Genomic DNA, 17997 nt, shown 5'->3' with positions numbered 1-17997 from the left:
GTTTTTTGAGAAACCTCCATTCTGTTTTCCATAGTGGCTGCACCAGTTTACATTCCCATCAACAACCTAGGAGGGGTCCCTTTTCTTTGTATCCTCACCAGCGTTTGTAACTTGTGGTCTTTTTGATGATAGCCATTCTAACAGGTGTGAGGTAGTATCTCATTGCAATTCTTTTTTCTTTTTTTTTTTTGCCAAGCCATGCTCTGAGACTTGTGAGATTTTAGTTCTCTGACCAGGGATCGAACCCAGGCCCTCAGCAGTGAGAGTGCTGAGTCCTAACCACTGGACCATCAGGGAATTCCTCTCATTGTGATTTTGATTTGCATTTCTCTTATGATTAGTGATGGTGAGCATTTTTTCATGAACCTGTTAGCCATTTGTATGTCTTTTTTTGGAAAAATGTCTATTGAGATTTTTTGCCCATTTTTAAATTCTGCTGTTTGGTTTTTTTTTGATATTAGGTTGGATGAGGTGTTTATATGTTTTATAACTGCTTGTAGGTCATAGCATTTGCACATGTTTTCTCCCATTTGTAAGTTGTCTTTTTGTTTTGTTGATAGTGTCCTATGCTGTGCCAGCGCTTTTCAGTTTAATAAGGCCCTATTTAATTTTGCTCTTATTTCTTTTACTTTAGGAGCTAGACCAAAAAAATATTGCTATAGTTTATGTAGCTGTCCAGTTTTCCCAGCACCACTTATTGAAGAGGTTATCTTTTCTTCATTGTATATTCCTTCCTCCTTTGTCATAAATTAATTGACCTTAAGTGTGTGGATTTATTTTGGGGCTATTTTACTTATTAAAATTTCTTTGCTTTTTTATCCTTCTTAATTTTTAATGAGAAATCTTGCTTTTGTAAAAACTAAATAGAATTAGATTGATTTTTGTGTATATGGCCCTTGCATGAAGATGATTTTCCAAGCCCAAACTGCACAAAGCAATCAAAATGCAAATACTAGGAATAGTAAAAGCTTCTTGAATTTGCTGTTAAAAAAATATGAGTGAAGAGTAAGGTGTTGGTGTAATACCCCAGGACTGGGCGATGTAAATTGTCTTACCACTTGAAGGTTTTTGGAGGCAAGTAACATTGTGAGTTAGAAAGTTTTTCTTCATTTTACAGAGCACCATGAGGGAGGTTGGGTTTTCAGAACAAATATCTAAGGCTTCCTAGAACATTTGAGAAGCCTAAAAGTGGGAACTGTGGTGCGGGAGTGCTCAAGTAAGCAGACATCCAGCTTCCGTCATCCTATCCATAACTTTACTTTTTAGAAAAACTTAAATTTAAAGGGCTTCCTTTTTTTTTTTTTGGCTCAGCTGGTAAAGAATCTGCCTGCAATGAGTGCAACCTGGGTTCGATCCCTGGGTTGGGAAGATCCCCTGGAGAAGGGAAAGGCTACTCACTCTAGTATAATAGTTTAAAAATTGTTGATGATATATAACATTGGGCTTCCCTACTGGCTCAGTGGTAAAGAATCTGCCTGCCAGTGTTGGAGACACAGGTTCAATCCCTGGGTCGGGAAGAGCCCCTGGTGAGGGAAATGGCAACTCATCCCAGCATTCTTGCCTGGAGAATCCCATGGACAGAGCAGCCTGGCAAGCTACAGTTCATGGGGTGGCAAAGAATTAGACACAACTTAGTGACTAAACAACAACACAACATTATATTAGTTTCAGGTGTACAATACATAATGATTTAATGTTTATATATATTGCAAGACTATGGGCTTCCCTCAAAGCTCAGTTGGTAAAGAATCCACTTGCAATGCAGGAGACCCTGGTTCGATTCCTGGATTGGGAAGCCCCACTGGAGAAGGGATAGGCTACCTTCTCCAGTGTTCATGGGCTTCACTTGTGGCTCAGCTGGTAAAGAATCCACCTGCTATGAGGGAGACCTGGGTTTGATCCCTAGGTTGGGAAGATCCCCTGGAGGAGGGAAAGGCTACCCACTACAGTATTTTGGCCTGGAGAATTCCATGGAAGGGGTCACCGTAATGTCTGGTTAGCATCCATCACAACATATAGTTAATATTCTTTTTCTGGTGATGAGAACTTTCAAGATATACTTTCTTAACAACCTTTAAATATACAGCATAGTATTTTTAGCTGCAGTCATTATGCTGTACATTCCATGACTGATTTATTTTTTACCTGGAAGTTTTTACCTATTGACCCTCTTCAGCCACTTTGCCTGTCCCCACCCCTTGCTTCTGGTAACAACCAATCTGTTTCTGTATCCAAGGGTTCACTTTTGTTTTGTTTCTTTTTTTTTTTTCTTAGATTTCATGTATAGTGAGATTCTGAAACTGATCACATGGACCACAGCCTTGTCAAATCAGTCAATCCTAAAGGAAATGAGTCCTGAATGTTCATTGGAAGGACTGATGATGAAGCTGAAACTCCAATACTTTGGCTACCTGATGCAAAGAACTGGCTCACTGGGAAAGACCCTGATTTTGGCAAAGATTGAAGGCAGGAGGAGAAGGGGACAACACAGGATGTTGAGTTTTCAGAACAAATGAAAACCCATTTGTTCTTCATGGCAAATGAAAAACATTGGACCACGGACTTGATGGACATGAGTTTGAGCAAGTTCCGGGAGTCCGCGATGGACAGGGAAGGTGGTGTGCTGATTAAAGGCAAAAGGAGAAGAGGGCGGCAGAGGATGAGATGTTTAGATAGCATCACTGACTCAATGGACATAAATTTGAGTAAACACTGGGAGATAGTGAAAGATAGGTAAGCCTGGCATGCTACGTCCATGGAGTCACAAAGAGTCAGACGTGACTGAGTGACTGAACTGAACTGAGATCCTATGGTATTTGTCTTTCTCTGAATTATTTCACTTAACATAATGCCCTCAGGTTCATCCATATTGTCACAAACATATTTGTTGTTGTTCAGTTGTTAAGTTGTGTCCAACACCATGGATTGCAGCACACCAGGCTTCCCTGTCTTTCACTGTCTCCCAGAGTTTACTCAAATTCACTTCCATTGAGTCAGTGATGCTATCTAACCATTTCATCCCCTGCCACCCTCCTCTCCTTCTGCCTTTAACCTTTCCCAGCATCAGGGTCTTTTCTAATGAGTTGACCCTTTGATTAGGTGGTCAGAGTATTGGAGCTTCAGCTTCAGCCTCAGTCCTTCCAGTGAATATTCAGGGTCAATTTCTTTTAGGATTGACTGGTTTAATCTTGTCCAAGGATCTCTCAAGAGCCTTCTCTAGCACCACAATTAGAAGGCATCAATTCTTCGGCGCTCAGCCTTCTTTATGGTCCAACTCTCACATCTGTACATGACTACTGGAAAAACCACATCTTTGACTCTACAGGCCCTTGTTGGCAAAGTGTTCTCTCAGCTTTTTAATACACTGTCTAGGCTTGTCATAGCTTTCCTTCCCAGAAGCAAGTATGTTTTAATTTCATGGCTGCAGTCACCATCTGCAGTGATTTTGTAGCTGAAGAAAATAAAATCTGTCTCTGCTTCCACTTTTTCCCCTTCTATTTGCTATGAAGTGTTGGGACCAGATGCCATGATCTTCGTTTCACAATATATATCTTCACTTAGTTTGCTCCCATATACTGGTTATTGTAAAGGATGCTGCAGTCATCATGTGGATGCATATATCTTTTCAAGTTAAGTTTTTCTGTTTTCTTGCATCAGTACTCAGAAATACAATTGCTGGCATATGGCAATTCGACTTTTAATTTTTTGAGGGACCTCCATACTATTTTCCATAGTGGCTGCACATTACTATCAGCAGTGGACAAGAGTTCTCATTTCTCAGCATCCTTGTAAACACTTGTTATTTTTATTATTTATGGTCTTTTGATGATAGCCATTCTGAAAGATGTGAGGTGATATTTTATTATGGTTTTAATTTGCATATCCCTGATGATTAGTTACATTGAGCATCTTTTCATGTATCTGTTGGACATCTGTATGTCTTATTTGGAAAGATGTTGATTTAGATCCTTTGCTCATATTTTGTTTGAGTTGTTTGGTTTTTTTGGCTACTGAGATGTATGAGTTTTTTATATATATATATATATTTTGGATATTAACACTTTACTGGATATATGATTTGCAAATATTTCTCCCATTCAGTAGTTTGCCGTTTCATTTTTTCAATGGTTTCCTTTGCTGTGCAGAAGCTTTTTAGTTTGACGTAGCTCCATTTGTTTATTTTTGCTTTTGTTTCTATTGTCTGAGAAGACATATCCAAAACAAATACTGATGAAACCAGTGTCAAAGAGCATACTGCCTATGTTTTCTTCTAATTTTATGGTTTTGGATCTTACATTAAAATCTTTAATCCATTTTGAGTTTATTTTTATATATGATATGAGAAAGTAATCCAGCTTAATTATTCTGCATATAGCTGTCTAGTTTTCTCAGTGCCATATATTGAAGAGATGGTTATTTCCCCGTTGTATGTTCTTATCTCCTTTGTCTTAGAGCAGTTAGCCACATGTGTGTGTGCTAGGTTGCTTCAGTCATGTCTGACTCTTTGTGACCCTATGGACTGTAGCCTGTGAAGGCTCCTCCAGGCAAGAAAATGAGTGGGTTGCCATTTCCTTCTCCAGGATATCTTCCCAACCCAGGGATTGAACCCATATCTCATGTCTCCTGCACTGGCAGACAGATTCTTTACCACCTGGGAAGCCCAGTTGTCCATATAAACGTGGGTTAATTTCCGGGTTTTCTGTTCTGTTCTGTTGATCTGTGTGTCTGTTTTTATACCAAAACCATACTGCTTTGATTACTATAGCTCTGTAATATAATTTAAAGTCAGGAAGTGTGATGCTTCTTGCTTTTATCTTTCCAAAGATGATTTTGGTAATTGAGATCTTCTGTGATTCTATACCAGTTTTAGGATTGTTCATTCTATTTTGGTGAAAATGCCATTGTAATTTTAATAGGAATTGCATTGCATTTGGAGATTGCTTTCCATACTCTTTCTTTTAACCAGGAAATTCCCGGCCTGTTTTTTTAGCATATTGGTCTTTGCCTGAGGTTTCAATTGATAAAATAGCTCCCCTATTGTTATTTTTCATTTCTTTGTAGGGAGTGTGAATCATTTGATTGTATTGGGATCATTGTATTCAGCTCTAGGTATACCTTATTAAAAAAGTGACTGGGAACCTAGTGGAGGAGTTAGAGGAGGATGAAAGGAGGCTTAGAGTCAAGTCATATGAGTTGAAGGGAAAGGTGACGTTTAATGTGAAAAACAGAAATCCAAGGCAGGAACAGAAGTGCGATTTTTAGTCCCAGGGCAGATGTATGAAAGGAAATAACATCTTGGTATCTGTGAGGGCAGAAGCAGGGCTTGGATGTTGGAAGCCCTTGGGAACACATCAGGGCTTAGTCATTAGGTTGGAGTTGTTTTACCATAGTATGTTTTGTCTAGCGTGGTTCCAGCAAACAACTGAGCAGCTTGTTTGTTGGAACAAGTTACAGCAAGGGAAATACAGAGAAATTTCAGCATCACCTTAGAGGTTGAAATTAATGATCACTAGGGTCTTTGGGCTCTAATATTCTAACAGGTAGTGGCTTGGGGTATCATATTTTGCTTAGTTCAAAACTGACTGCACATTTCAGATTACAACTTTAAACCTAAGCTGCTTTACGAGGCATTGGCTTCAAAGATTCATTTGTGCCATATAATTCAAATTGCCTGTCCTGAGATAAAAGGATTGCAAGGACATTGAATGCACCCAAAAACCCACCTCAGTTTTTAAACACATGAAGAAGCTCTTATGAACTATAATCTGGTGATGTAAGTGAAAATAAATAAAGAGCTTGTGAGTTGAGGTATTTTTTTTTCATATTTAGCTTTTAAATGGTAATTTTTAAGAATCAGGACACCATATATAAAATTTAATATTGTATTTATTCAAGATTACAATTTGGAGCAAATTTGTGATATTTAGTGTTTTAAAAAGGGAAACAAAATTTAAGAGAGACTGCATTTTTCCACACTTCCCTTTAATCATCTTTGAAATCCCTGCTAGGTACCAGCAAAATACTAATTTATTAGGGCCTTTTCCCTTAATATCATTTAGGGATTCTTAAGTAGTGCATAAAGTGACATTTTTTTCTTTTCCTTTTGTCCCACAGAAATTTCTCAATTAGAAATGGAGATAACATTTTTAAGGGACATTCCAATATAGCTGAAACAGCTTGACTGCTTTCAGATTGAATACACACTCACTTGAGTAACCTCAAGACTTTTTATGTAGCATTAAAAAACAAATTCCTTCTTCCTCTTCATCCTTGTCTCTAACAGAGCAGCAAAACCAAAATGCCAAATTTCACCGTCCCATAGGGAGAGTGGTGATTTTCTCTTTCCCTTTAATTTGTATGTCTTGTTTTGAGCAAGGAGGAAAGAGAGTGATTTAAAAATGTACATGAAGGGTCCTTTGTGTGATTAAATGCCCCAAAAAACACATTGAATTTGAAGTTCACGTTTTTGTTTTTTTTTTCGGCTAGAAGAGGCTTCTGCCCTTACTTCTTCTTTCGAGTGCATTTTAAATTAGGAAGTACTCTCATTTGATGTCTGCTCATTCCAACTGTCACCCTTAGCTAATTTTAGTCTTTGTGAGAGTTTAAGACAAACAACTTGGGGAATTCCATATGATGCAAGATCCTCGACTCTTAGAGTTTTAGAGCTGTGTCAGATACGGTTTAAAGATTTCAGTTCAGTTACTCAGTCGTGTCCTATTCTTTGTGACCCCATGGACTGCAGCACTCCAGGCTTCCCTGTCCATCGCCAACTCACGGAGCCTACTCAAACTCATGTCCGTGGTGCCGGTAGGGCCATCCAACCATCTCATCCTCTTTTGTCCCCTTCTCCTCCCACCTTCAATCTTTCCCAGCATCAGGGTCTTTTCCAGTGAGTCAGCTCTTTGCATCAGGTGGCCAAAGTACTGGAGTTTCAGCTTCAACATCAGTCCTTCCAATGAATATTCAGGACTGATTTCCTTTAGGATGGACTGGTTGGATCTCCTTGCAGTCCAAGGGACTCTCAAGAGTCTTCTCCAACACCACAGTTCAAAAGCATCAATTCTTTGGCGCTCAGCTTTCTTTATAGTCCAACTCTCACATCCATACACGACTACTGGAAAAACCATAGCTTTGACTAGACGGACCTTTGTTGTTAAAGTAATGTCTCTTTTCTTCCAAGGAGCAAGTGTCTTTTAATTTCATGGCTTCAGTCACCATCTGCAGTAATTTTGGAGTCCCCCAAAATAAAGTCTCTCACTGTTTCCGTTGTTTCCCCATCTGTTTGCCATGAAGTGATGGGACCAGATGCCATGACCTTAGTTTTCTGAATGTTGAGTTGTAAGCCAACTTTTTCAGTCTCCACTTTCACTTTCATCTAGAGGCTCTTTAGTTCTTCACTTTCTGCCTTAAGGGTGGTGTCATCTGCATATCTGAGGTTATTGATATTTCTCCTGGCAATCTTGATTCCAGCTTGTACTTTATCCAGCCTGGCATTTCTCATGATGTACTCTGCATATAAGTTAAATAAGCAGGGTGACAATATACAGCCTTGGCATTCTCCTTTCCCTATTTGGAAATAGTATGTTATTCCATGTCCAGTTCTAACTGTTGCTTCTTGAAATGTTGCTTCTGCATACAGATTTCTCAGGATGCAGGTCAGGTAGTCTGATAATCCCATCTGTTTAAGAATTTGCCACAGTTTATTGTGATCCACACAGTCAAAGGCTTTGGCATAGTCAATAAAGCAGAAGTGGATGTTTTTCTGGAACTCTCTTGCTTTTCCGATGATCCAGCGGATGTTGGCAATTTGATCTCTAGTTCCTCTGCCTATTCTAAATCCAGCTTGAACATCTGGAAGTTCATGGTTCACATATTGTTGAAGTCCAGCTTGGAGAATTTTGAGCATTACTTTGCTAGTGTGTGAGATGAGTGCAATTGTGCGGTAGTTTGAGCATTCTTTGGCATTGCCTTTCTTAGGGATTGGAATGGAAACTGACCTTTTCCAGTCCTGTGGCCACTGCTGAGTTTTCCAACTTTGCTGGCATATTGAGTGCAGCACTTTCACAGCATCATCTTTTAGGATTTGAAATAGCTCAACTGGAATTCCATCACCTCCACTAGCTTTGTTTGTAGTGATGCTTCCCAGGGCCCACTTTACTTCATATTCCAGGATGTCTAGGTAAGTGATCACACCATCATGGTTTTCTGGGTTGTGAAGCTCTTTTCTGTACAGTTCTTCTGTGTATTCTTGCCACCTCTTCTTAATATCTTCTGCCTCTGTTAGGTCCTTACCATTTCTATCCTTTATTATGCTCATCTTTGCATGAAACATTCCCTTGGTGTCTCTCATTTTCTTGAAGAGATTTCTAGTCTTTCCCATTCTGTTGTTTTCCTCTAATTCTTTGCTTTGATCACTGAGGGAGGCTTTCTTAACTCTCCTTGCTATTCTTTGGAACTCTGCATTAAAATGTTATATCTTTCCTTTTCTCCTTGCCTTTAGCTTCTCTTCTTTTCTCAGCTATTTGTAAGGCCTCCTCAGACAGCCATTTTGCCTTTTTGCATTTCTTTTTCTTGGGAATGGTCTTGATCACTGCCTCCTATACCATGTCAAGAACCTCCATCCATAGTTCTTCAGGCACTCTGTCTATCAGATCTAATCCCTTGAATCTATATGTCACTTCCTTAATCTATTATGTCATTCTTGAATGGTCTAGTGGTTTTCCCTACTTTCTTCAATTTAAGTCTGAATTTGGCAATAAGGAGTTCATGATCTGAGCCACAGTCAGCTCCTGGTCTTGTTTTTGCTGACTGTATAGAGCTTCTCCATCTTTGGCTGCAAAGAATATAATCAATCTGATTTTGATATTGACGGTGTGGTGATGTCCATGTGTAGAGTCTTCTCTTGTGTTGTTACAAGAGGGTGTTTCCTATGACCAGTGTGTTTTCTTGGCAAAACTCTGTTAGGCAATATAACCTGCTTCATTTTGTACTCTAAGGCCAAATTTGTCTGTTACTCCAGGTATCTCTTGATTTCCTACTTTTGCATTCCAGTCCCCTATAATGAAGAGGACATCTTTTTGGGTTGTTGGTTATACAAGGTCTTGTAGGTCTTCATAGAACCATCATCTTCAACTTATTCAACATTACTGGTCAGAGCATAGACTTAGGTTACTGTGATATTGAATGGTTTGCCTTGGAAACTGAGATCATTCTGTCATTTTTGAGATTGCATCCAGGTATTGCATTTTGAGCTCTTTTGTTGACTGTGATGGCTACTCCATTTCTTCTAAGAGATTCTTGCCCACAGTAGTAGATATAATGGTTTAAAGATTTGGTTCATGACTATTATTGATTAGAACACAGAAGCCTGGAGTTCAGTGATTTACCAATGTTACCATTCGCTCAGTCGTGTCCGACTCTTTGTGACCCCATGGATGTACATCCAGGCCAGAATACTGGAGTAGGTAGCCATTCCCTTCTCCAAGGGATCTTCCCAACTCAGGAATTAAACCCATGTCTCCCACATTGTGGGTGGATTATTTACCAGCTAAGCCACCATGGAAGCACAAGATTACTGGAGTGGGTAGTCTGTCCCTTCTCCAGTGAATCTTCTGGACCCAGGAATCGAACCAGGGTCTTCTGCATTGCAGTTGGATTCTTTACCAGCTGAACTACAAGGGATGGTATGTATCAAGTTCAAAGGAATTGCTCGAAGAGTTCGTGTTTCCTGACTCCTTATGTAGTTAGTATTCTCTGTTCTGGGCTATAGATGGATGTGTGGATAAGTTTTTTCCTCCAAGAACATTTTTCATGGATAAACTTATTTGATTTTAAAAATTATCACATAGTAATAACAGCATGGTAAGGCTGATGACTTTAATTAAATTCCTTAATGAATACATATGATTAATGTTACTGGTAAGGAAGTGTACAAGTAAATTATGATATGTGATGTTTGTCCATTGCACTTAAAATATTGCTCTAATTATAAGTCCTTGAAATGCATGCATCAAGAACATTCAATTCAATTAGTTTTGGGTACTTTTCATAAAAAGAAACAAATAGTATCTATATTGAATTTAATTAAAGTAAATTGAAATCTGATGTTTCAAAAAAAAGCCCCACAAAAGCAATTCAGAATGATCTTAATGGTAAATACTTTTTATTTTTCAGAAGCAAGAGAGAAAATGAGTAGTATATGACAAAATACATGAAATAGGAGTGAAATCAGCATGGTCAAGGCAGGCTGGACTGGAAGTTCCATTAGGTCATTGGATGCAGTTGGTACCAAGAGACTAGGTTGAGATTGCTTCAACTTTAGATGGAAGAGATTCCACTGGGTTTCATGAAATTCCCCATACTAGTTAGGTATGATTTTAGCAGCAAGAAAAACGAGAACAATTGAGTTATGGAGGCTACGCAAATACTTGGCCTTCAAAGTAGGTGGTCAGGAGGGAGTTGACTGCTGGTGTAGATTCAGGGACTCAGTGATGTCAGAGTGTCAGCTCTGTGATTCTCTTTCCCACTTATTTGTCTCCTCATAATTGCATGATGGATGCTGTAGCTCCAAATACCTAGTCCTTATTCAAAGAGGGAGGGATGGTTATAGCTTTATTGCCCCATTTGCCTGGAAAGGAAAAATTTCCCAGAAGCTTCCCCTGCAGTTTTCCCTTTGAATCCTCTCAGCTAGAACTGGATTGTATGACCACCTTCTGCAGAAAAGGAGGTTTGGGTGGGGAGAGTGTGCCCTGGCTAAGGCCCCTCATTGTCCATTGCCTTAATGCTGGAGAAAGGGACTGGGTAGTGGGATAATGAGGACCTGAGTTTACCCCACACATTATGGCCCTCTTCTCCCTTTTTGATGGCATTAATTAGGCCCGGTGAGTTTTTGTTTCTTATAGTCATGAAGGCACTAATAGAATATGAATTTTCAAAAAATGGTTTTGAGATTGTGCTGAATGACTTTTTAAGGCAAAGACAAATATTGTTACAGATAATCTGTGAAATTATTATTAGTCTGTTGCTTAATGATTGATTATATCAGAGTGGTGGTGTCCATTTTTCCTTACAGTTGGTAATTTTATAGTCCTCAAAGTCATGTCTGATATTCTTTACATGCTGTGATATTGTCAGTTGCTTGGACTCTGGGACTTCCTGGCCCACGGATTGAGCTCAGACAAGGGCTCCTCTACCCTTGTCTCCCAGGAGGAAATGGAACTGAGCGACCTTGGGGCAGTGCTGAATCCCCCCATGTGCCACCTGTGCATCTGGGAACTTACCCAGAACAGGCTGAGCAAAAGCTCAAAGCCAAGGTAGCTCATACTAAGGCCCTAGAAAAACTGCAAGTAAAGCCCAGGTTCCCCCCCCCCCCTTCTTTTTTCTTTTTGCTGTGGTGGGCCTTCAGTGGGGCAGGCAGGCTTCTCTTTTTGCAGGCTCGGTAGTTACAGTGCACTGGTTTCTCTAGTTGTGGTGTTCAGGCTTTTGAGTTGTGGCACTCGGGCTTATTTGCCTTGTGGCATGCGGGATCTTAGTTCCTCAACCAGGGATTGAACTTGTGTCCCCTGCATTGCAGGGCAGATTCTAAATCACTGGACCCCCAGGGAAGTCCCTAAAACTAGGGTTTATGTAGCATTTTCCAAACTGTTTCTACTTCTGTTTCCTTCGTCTTAGATAAGTGTCTTACTACTGATGTAGCACTTTTGTGGGCCAGTGCCTATGCTTCTTCCTACAAGTACCTGTTCCCCATTTATGTTCTCGGATATAAAAAATGTACCTAGTTTTCATAATTGGATTCATCATCAAATGATCCACTAAATGTTGAGAAGGAATATCTTAAGTGCTTAAACTGATTCCTATTAAGTGTAAAGGGTTGACAGATTTAACCTCCTTATGAATATTTATGTGTAAAGCATCCCTTGAGCTTGTGTATTCTGATGAGTGAAATGATGGAAGAGATAAGGATAGGTCTGAAGGGACCAGAGCTTGAAGCCTCTTGGCTCATAATGAAGGTGAAGACTGTAAATCTGAAAGAAGGAGGAAGACTGTCTCCTCTGTTTTTCTGATCTCAGATTCTTTTCTCAGTTCCTTAAACTCTCCCTGCATCATCTCTCATACTAAGTGTTTAGAAACATGCAATAGCATTTATTTCTAGAGGAGAAATTAGAAATCAGGCAGTCCAAATGCTTCACTTTTTTCTTTTTTAAATAGAGACATAATCAATATATAACCTTATATTCATTTTAGTTGTATAGCATACTGATTTCTTTTGTTTATATTTCAGAATAGCAGCTATAGTCCAGTTAACACCCATCACCACACATAGTTACAAATACTTCTTTCTTGCCATGAGAATTTTGGGGATCTACTCTCTTAGCAGCTTTAAAATATACTGTGTTGTTGTTAAGTTGCTAAGTCGTGTTTGACTCTTTTGTTACCCTATGGACTATAGCCTGCCAGGCTTCTCTGTCCATGGGATTTCCCAGGAAGAATACTGGAGTGGATTGCCATTTCCTTCTCCAGGGGATCTTTGTGACCCAGGGATCGAACCTGTGTCTCCTGCATTGGCAGGCGAGTTCTTTACCGGGAGTCACTTGGGAAGCCCAAAATATGCAATACAGTATTTATTAATAGTCAATATGCTATACATTACATCTTCAGCATTTATTTTATAACTAGAAATTGTACCTTTTGACCACCTTCACCCATTTCAAATACTTTATTTTACAGTCAAGAAAATTGAGGCCTAGATTGATTTGTTTATACTCCCAGGATATGTAACTCAGTAGAAGAAAAAACAGCTCTTTTGAATTTAGTTGCTTTAATGTGATCTGAATTTCCTGGGAGTTTTGAATCACTGTGCGTGTGACTACATGTTCAATTACACTTATGCCAATCTTTTCATAATTATAAGCAGGTTAAAAATAATATTGTGGTTTGATCACTTCTCCATTTCTCTATTGGTCAGGTCACTATTATTATCCTCCCTTTGACAGTAGTGCTGTGGTTTTATATGAAAAATTTCATTTGGCTGCAGTTTTTAATGAACTTAAGACTTGGGGCTACTTAAGATTATAATGAAGACATATATCATTGGAAGGACTCATGCTGAAGCTGAAGCTCCAATACTTCGGCCACCTGATGTGAAGAGCGGATTCATTGGAAAAGACCCTACTGCTGGGAAAGATTGAGGCAGGAGGAGAAAGCAGCAACAGAAAATAAAATGTTTGGTTGTCATCACCGACTCAATGGACATGAGTTTGAGCAAACTCTCCTCTCCTCATGAGGAGATAGTGAAGGATAGGGAAACCTGGTGTACTGTAGTCCATGGGGATAGCAAAGAGTTAGACATGAGTTAGCGACTGAACAACAACATATAAAATGAAGTCAGGGTGAGTCTGGGAAAAGGTGAGTAGAGAAGAGGGAGATTCAGGGAATCCCCTGGAACTTGGCGGAGACGTCAGAGCAGAAGTGAGAGTTGTCAGGGATGATGTAGACTTAGTGACGCCACATCAGAGCCCTGAATTAGAAGTCAGGAGATCTGGGTTTACATCTGGTGAGTAATGTCATCCTTCTGAACCTTGGTGCACCTTTCTGCATCATGAGCGGGTTGGACTAGGTGATTTCAGCTGTCACCTGTTCTATGACTAGAAGGGGTTTATCTAGGAAAAGAGGCCACCTTTGAAGTGACCTTTGCCACCTAGAGCCATGGAAGAGATGATGTAATGTATCTCAGTTCCAGATATACCAGTCTTTCATCCCATCAGCTGAGAGGCTGTGCTATGAAATTTTGAACCTGCCTTGCATCTCAGCTGAATGCAGCCATCTTAAGCTCCTTGAAGCAGTTTGAAAATAATGATATGCTAAGTTTGGATTTGTTCACAGTGAGTATGGTTTTCCATCAGATGGCCACTGGAATGACTTCATGGACCACTCATTGATATTTGGTGATGGCACATAAAAGACAGTCGGTTTAGAGAATATTTTAAAAATGGGGCTTCTCCATGCCTAATGCAAAGGGGAAAAGGTCAGCCCCCAAATATGACCTATTTTTCAAAAATATGTCTAAATTATGGGGAGAGGGCATTAAAAAAGGTGCAATGACAGATGGTTGGTAGGTAAAATTTTGTGGCCTGAATTCTTAAGAACAGTATGTCTGCATTTTAGATATTTCATCTCATTTTCAGTACACATTTCCAGATTTATTTTTGTTCAGAAAATTTAGTTGCTGAAAAGATAGAATTATTCGTCCATGAAATTGAATACACACTGAATAAGTAGCCCTAAAAGATAACAAAATATGCCTGTAATAGTTGGCTTCTTTCAATTCTTTTGCTTCGCACTGTGGTGAACTATATACAGGGAGGCCAAACACATTTTTCCTCAAAGTTGGTTTTCCCTCGGCCAGACCCCATGCTGGGGTGTACTCAGGGAAAGCCTTTCCATTTTAATGAAAGAAAATTATCTTCTTACTGGGAAGATGAAAGAAAATACATGAGATCTGACTTAGAAGAAATCGTGTCAGACTGGTTCCCAGAGGGTGAGGTTCCGGTTTGAGTTCCCTAGACTGGCTCTGTGACTTTGGACAGATCCCTGAGTCTTTGGGGTCTCCAATCCTCATGTGGAAAATGAGAGCTGGAGTGAGTGAACTTTAAGTGTCCCTGAGCGCCAACATTTTGTGTCTGTGCATTCCGAAGTCCATTGTTAGTGACATTTAAATTAATGCCTGGTACAGATTAGTCACACGGATGCTGTCTCCGTTTACATTGTTAATACTTACAGCTAACACTGAGTAATTACTTCCTTGCTGCCAGCTCCTTTCTGAATGCATGGGCCTATCTCAGTTACTTTCACGATAGCTGTAAGCAATAGGTGTTATCTCCATTTCACAGATGAGGAATTTGAGGCTGAGGATCAGGTAACAAGTAAAGAAGCTGATGTTCAAATCCAGCCTGTCCAACCCCAGATCTCATGCCTTAACCTACTCTATACAATACAAAGTTGGCACCTTTATGAATTTTGAGGATATCTCAATGGCACCCCACTCCAGTACTCTTGCCTGGAAAATCCCATGGACGGAGGAGCTTGGTAGGCTGCAGTCCATGGGGTCGCTGGGAGTCGGAGACGACTGAGAGACTTCCCTTTCACTTTTCACTTTCATGCATTGGAGAAGGAGGTGGCAACCCACTCCAGTGTTCTTGCCTGGAGAATCCCAGGGACAGGGGAGCCTGGTGGGCTGCCGACTATGGGGTTGCACAGAGTCGGACACGACTGGAGGGACTTAGCAGCAGTAGCAGCCTAGGGACATAATTTTAATGTGCAGAATATAGTTCTAAACTGATTTCAACTAGATATTTTTGTTAACTTAGTTTATTTCTGGTTAAGAGAATAAGTGATTTATATAATTGTTATTATTTTTAAAGGGATCTGTGTGGGTAAAACCATTTTTACAACACTTGATAGTTTGTAAGAGCCAGAATGTCTCAGTTTGGGTGTCAGAGCTCGCTTTTTCTAGGAAATTGCCACCTTCCCCTCCCCAATTTGAGAAACCCGAGATCCCAGGAGGTTTCTAGTACTCAGTCAGATAGATTCACATAGCTTTAATGAGAGTTTGGGAGATGAAAAACATGTAAGCAACCGTCATCATCCACATGCATATGTCTGATTATGACAGGGTAGGTGTGATCCAAATGACATGAAGGTTTATGATGTCAGTTCTCTGGGCTAAGGTAGAGATAACAACTTACCTTTAGAGGAGTTGGGTAAATTATTCTTTGTTTCCTAGCTTTATTAGGTGGGGAGTAATTGACAAATATAAATTGTGTATTTTTAAGATGTACAACTTGATGTTTTGATATATGTGTCCATCCAGGTATGACCTAAATCAAATCCCTTATGATTATACAGTAGAAGTGAGAAATAGATTTAAGGGACTAGATCTGATAGAGAGAGTGCCTGATGAACTATGGACTGAGGTTCGTGACATTGTACAGGAGACAGGGATCAAGACCATCCCCATGGAAAAGAAATGCAAAAAGCAAAATGGCTGTCTGGGGAGGCCTTACAAATAGCTGTGAAAAGAAGAGACGAGAAAAGCAAAGGAGAAAAGGAAAGATATAAACATCTGAATGCAGAGTTCCAAAGAATAGCAAGAGGAGATAAGAAAGCCTTCCTCAGCAATCAATGCAAAGAAATAGAGGAAAACAACAGAATGGGAAAGACTAGAGATCTGTTCAAGAAAATTAAAGATACCAAGGGAACATTTCATGCAAAGATCGGCTTGAAAAAGGACAGAAATGGTATGGACCTAACAGAAGCAGAAGATATTAAGAGGTGGCAAGAATACACAGAAGAACTGTACAAAAAAGATCTTCATGACCAAGATAATCACGATGGTGTGATCACTCACCTGGAGCCAGATATCCTGGAATGCGAAGTCAAGTGGGCCTCAGAAAGCATCACTACAAACAAAGCTAGTGGAGGTAATGAAATTCCAGTTGAGCTATTTCAAATCCTGAAAGATGATGCTGTGAAAGTGCTGCACTCAATATGCCAGCAAATTTGGAAAACTCACCAGTGGCCACAGGACTGGAAAAGGTCAGTTTTCATTGCAGTCCCACAGAAATGCAATGCCAAAGAATGCTCAAACTACCACACAATTGCACTCATCTCACATGCTAGTAAAGTAATGCTCAAAATTTTCCAAGCCAGACTTCAGCAATATGTGAACCGTGAACTTCCAGATGTTCAAGCTGGTTTTAGAAAAGGCAGAGGAACCAGAGATCAAATTGCCAACATCTGCTGGATCATTGAAAAAGCAAGGGAGTTCCAGAAAAACATCTATTTCTGCTTTATTGACTATGCCAAAGCCTTTGACTGTGTGGATCACAATAAACTGTGGAAAATTCTGAAAGAGATGGGAATACCAGACCACCTGACCTGCCTCTTGAGAAACCTATATGCAGGTCAGGAAGCAACAGTTAGAAGTGGACATGGAACAACAGACTAGTTCCAAATAGGAAAAGGAGTACGTCAAGGCTGTATATTGCCACCCTGCTTATTTAACTTATGTGCAGAGGACATCATGAGAAATGCTGGGCTGGAAGAAGCACAAGCTGGAATCAAGATTGCCGGGAGAAATATCAATAACCTCAGATATGCAGATGACACCACCCTTATGGCAGAAAGTGAAGAGGAACTAAAAAGCATCTTGATGAAAGTGAAAGTGGAGAGTGAACAAGTTGGCTTAAAGCTCAACATTCAGAAAACGAAGATCATGGCATCCAGTCCCATTACTTCATGGGAAATAGATGGGGAAACAGTGGAAACAGTGTCAGACTTTATTTTTTTGGGCTCCAAAATCACTGCAGATTGTGTCTTCAGCCATGAAATTAAAAGATACTTACTCCTTGGAAGGAAAGTTATGACCAACCTAGATAGCATATTCAAAAAGCGGAGACATTACTTTGCCAACAAAGGTCCGTCTAGTCAAGGCTATGGTTTTTCCAGTAGTCATGTATGGATGTGAGAGTTGGACTGTGAAGAAAGCTGAGCGCCGAAGAATTGATGCTTTTGAACCATGGTGTTGGAGAAGACTCTTGAGATTCTCTTGGACTGCAAGGAGATCCAACCAGTCCATTCTGAAGGAGATCAGCCCTGGGATTTCTTTGGAAGGAATGATGCTGAAGCTGAAACTCCAGTACTTTGGCCACCTCATGCGAAGAGTTGACTCTGGAAAAGACTCTGATGCTGTGAGGGATTGGTGGCAGGAGGAGAAGGGGACAACAGAGGATGAGATGGCTGGATGGTGTCACCAACTTGATGGACATGAGTTTGGGTGATCTCTGGGAGTTGGTGATGGACAGGGAGGCCTGGCGTGCTGTGATTCATGGGGTTGCAGAGTCAGACACGACTGAGTGACTGAACTGAACTGAACTGAAGCAGCAACTGTTAGAGGGCAATACTCAGTTTTATATTTGCTTGAAATGTTTTTATGTCACA

The 17997-nt window shown here is 40.1% G+C and overlaps 1 non-coding gene across 1 annotated transcript; it reads right to left on the bottom strand.

The window, feature by feature from the left end:
- Positions 1–224: 224 nt before the first annotated feature.
- On the bottom strand, positions 225–297 carry TRNAE-CUC (transfer RNA glutamic acid (anticodon CUC)). Its single transcript has one exon. It is a non-coding gene; the product is annotated as a tRNA-Glu (tRNA).
- Positions 298–17997: the final 17700 nt, after the last annotated feature.

This window comes from Bos grunniens, chromosome 20 (assembly GCF_055505025.1).
Source record: "Bos grunniens cultivar Pamir isolate PY7600 chromosome 20, Bosgru_T2T1.0, whole genome shotgun sequence".
Lineage (NCBI taxonomy): Eukaryota > Metazoa > Chordata > Mammalia > Artiodactyla > Bovidae > Bos > Bos grunniens.
This window is presented reverse-complemented; position numbering and strand designations above follow the sequence as displayed.